We start from the raw sequence: 3,399 nt of genomic DNA, 5'->3' as shown, positions 1-3,399 counted from the left end.
GAATTAAGATAAATCTAAACTTTTTAGGCAATAAAATAATATAATGACAAACTAAACCTTCACCATATTTTGTGTCAAAAATAATTCTTTGTTACAACGAAGGGTTATTTACACAAAATTGTAATATATTTTCATTAATGATGAATTGATTATATACCTAATCCATCATTAATGTGAGTGTGTATAAAAGAGAGAGAGAGAGAGAGAGAGAGAGAGAGAGAGAGAGTGAGAGAGAGAGAGGGGGGGGCAAAGAGGTTATAGCATCCAATCTCTCTACGAGAGAGAGAGAGAGAGAGAGAGAGAGAGAGAGAGAGTAAGAGAGAGAGAGAGAGAGAGAGAGAGAGAGAGAGCTTATGGCATTTAATATCTCCACGAACGAGAGAGAGAGAGAGAGAGAGAGAGAGAGAGTTTATGGCATTTAATCTCTCTACGAACGAGAGAGAGAGAGAGAGAGAGAGAGAGAGAGAGAGTGGTGGGGGGCCCAAGATGTTATGGTATTCAATCTCTCTACGAGAGAGAGAGAGAGAGAGAGAGAGAGAGAGAGAGAGTGGTGGTGGGCACAAGATGTTATAGCATTTAATCTCTCTACGAACCAGAGAGAGAGAGAGAGAGAGAGAGAGAGAGAGAGAGAGAGAGCGAGAGAGTGGTGGGGGGCTCAAGATGTTATAGCATTTAATCTCTCCACGAACCAGAGAGAGAGAGAGAGAGAGAGAGAGAGAGAGAGAGAGAGAGATGGGGGCCCCAAGATGTTATAGCATTTAATCTCTCCACGAACCAGAGAGAGAGAGAGAGAGAGAGAGAGAGAGAGAGAGCTAATGATACTTAATCCTCTACAAATTAAGATTATTTTTTTGAAAGCTCATCATTAGCTCTTGCCAATAACCGTACCATCACTCATTATCTGGTATAATTTCTATAAAGAATTTCTTAACTTTATACGAGACTTGTTTTTTCTGTAATTATCCACTTACAGTTAACTATCAACAACAGCAGGTGACAAGACTTTTGCTTCTAATTATATTTCAACGGGATTTGTTACAAAAATGTTATCACAGGTTAGGGAATGATGCTTCATTTCTTGATTTTAATTAGCCTTTTTAATATTGCAATGTATATATTTATATATATATATATATATATATATATATACAGAGAGAGAGAGAGAGAGAGAGAGAGAGAGAGAGAGAGAGAGAGATTTTTTCCAATGATATATTATTACAAGGTCATAACCGATAACTTTTGTACCTTTGCCAGCATAACTTCAATAGCCAGACATTATCCTTGAATACTATTATTATTATTACTATTATTATTACTATTAACATAGTAATCATCATAATGATTATTATTATTATCCTCTCTCTCTCTCTCTCTCTCTCTCTCTCTCTCTCTCTCTATATATATATATATATATATATATTTATATATATATGAAAATAAAGATAAAAACGATAGAAACTATCCTTAATGTATTATAGATTACGGAAAACCTTTCTGACATATTACTCTCATAAGTACACACTATCATCAAAGGTCATTATTTCCCCTCCATCATCTACATAATCACAGCTACTTCCCTTATCTTAGCAACATAATTGGCAATTAACAGGGAAGACCTCCTAACTCGTTGTTTGGATCCTGAGTGTTAAAAATTCTATATGAAAAAAGATGCCTGTTTTGAAATTTCTCATTTTACCTTGATGCTAATTAACCTGCACGCGACAATGACCTGAAGCGAAGGATATTTCATCAATTTGGAAAATACTTGGTGACTTGGAGGGGAATGGGGCTGTTAAGAAAGTATCTAAAGGGTTGTGGAGGCTGGTTAGTTTCTTTGGTCACTGCAACCATCGCTGTGAGCTAAGGATGGGGGGTTTTGGGGGAGCCTATAGGTTTATCTACTGAATCATCAATAGCCATTGCCTTGCCCTCCTTGTTCCTAGCTTGGGTGGAGAGGGGGCTTGGGCGCTGATCATATGTAATATGGTCAGTCTCTAGGGTATTGACCGGCTTGATAGGGCAATGTCACTATTCATTTTCTCTGCCATTTACGAGGGGATTTTAAACTTTTAATATTTATGGTAGTAAATGTAATGAGAATCTGGTTCAAAAGTATATATATATATATATATATACATATATATATATATATATGTACATATATATATATATATATATATATGTATATATATATATATATATATATACATATATATATATGGGCTCATGGTGAATGCAAAATTCATATGTTTAAAACGAAAGATTCAATATGATTTAATTAGCATTACTTATATGATGTCTTAAAAAAAAAAATATTTTCTCTCTGAGGAAAAAGTTTTCACGACACTAGTTTTCCTGCCCTTTCAGTTATATCTCTGTTGACAGGATACCACCATCCTCAAGGGACGAAATTCATGAATAGGATCTTCGCTCCTTTCCAAAAAGAGAAAAAAAAATAATCCCTGATATAAACCATCTAAGGGAGACTTTCTGTCCCATCATTTCCCATCAACTCTATTCCAGTGGTATCCTTAGCGTCTGATCCTCTTAATTTAGTGTCTACGACTTGCCCTGAAGAGCATTGGATCTCATCTTACTGAGAGGCAATGCCATCTTTCGAAGGGAGTGTAATATACTTCTCCAAATATACTTCTCTTCTGTTTATGTATTATGATGATTTTGGGTGGAGCTGATTATGCATAAGTGGTAGCCTATAAAGAAGAAACTTTTACCACCCCTTCTCTCTCTCTCTCTCTCTCTCTCTCTCTCTCTCTCTCTCCACTCAATGTAGCAATTTCTTTACATACAGAATAACAGATACTTGGAATAGACTTCCAGATGATGTAGTAAACAGTAACACGGTAAACAAGTTCAAGAATAAGTTAGACAAGATCCTAAGAACTCTCGAAATGCTTAAACTTAATCGTCCTACCAAAGAGCAAATGGAATCTCCGCGGATGGACTAGAGTCTTTGAGACATCAAAAATCCTTCTCTCTCTCTCTCTCTCTCTCTCTCTCTCTCTCTCTCTCTCCCCACGTTACATATTTTAAGAATAAAGTAATAGAAGAATTTTTACAGTTTTGATAACTAACTTCCATGACATTGGGATTCATAAATAATATTTGGTACACACCCGTTTAATTTTCCGGCAGTTATTTTACAATAATTATATGTAAACTAAATGGTCTATATATTGTTGCTAACGAGATTGCAACGTATTGCAAAATTATATATTGCAATTTTGCTATAGAATTCATTTCAATCACCAAGGACCAAGAACCTCATCTGAAGAAAATTTTCAATATAATCTAAGCATTCTTAAGCATAAAGAAAACAATGTTATCTGGAAACTAAATGATCTATATCTTGTTGATAAGGAATTTGCAACATATTGAAAA

General features: G+C 35.1%; 1 protein-coding gene across 1 annotated transcript in view; it reads right to left on the bottom strand.

Moving 5' to 3' along the window:
• The window catches only part of LOC137629381 (corticotropin-releasing factor receptor 2-like), a 138,002-nt gene that overhangs the window by 76,664 nt on the left and 57,939 nt on the right, over positions 1 to 3,399 (bottom strand). The gene's annotated exons all lie outside the window — the stretch shown is intronic.

Source organism: Palaemon carinicauda, chromosome 37, assembly GCF_036898095.1.
Source record: "Palaemon carinicauda isolate YSFRI2023 chromosome 37, ASM3689809v2, whole genome shotgun sequence".
Taxonomy (NCBI): domain Eukaryota; kingdom Metazoa; phylum Arthropoda; class Malacostraca; order Decapoda; family Palaemonidae; genus Palaemon; species Palaemon carinicauda.
This window is presented reverse-complemented; position numbering and strand designations above follow the sequence as displayed.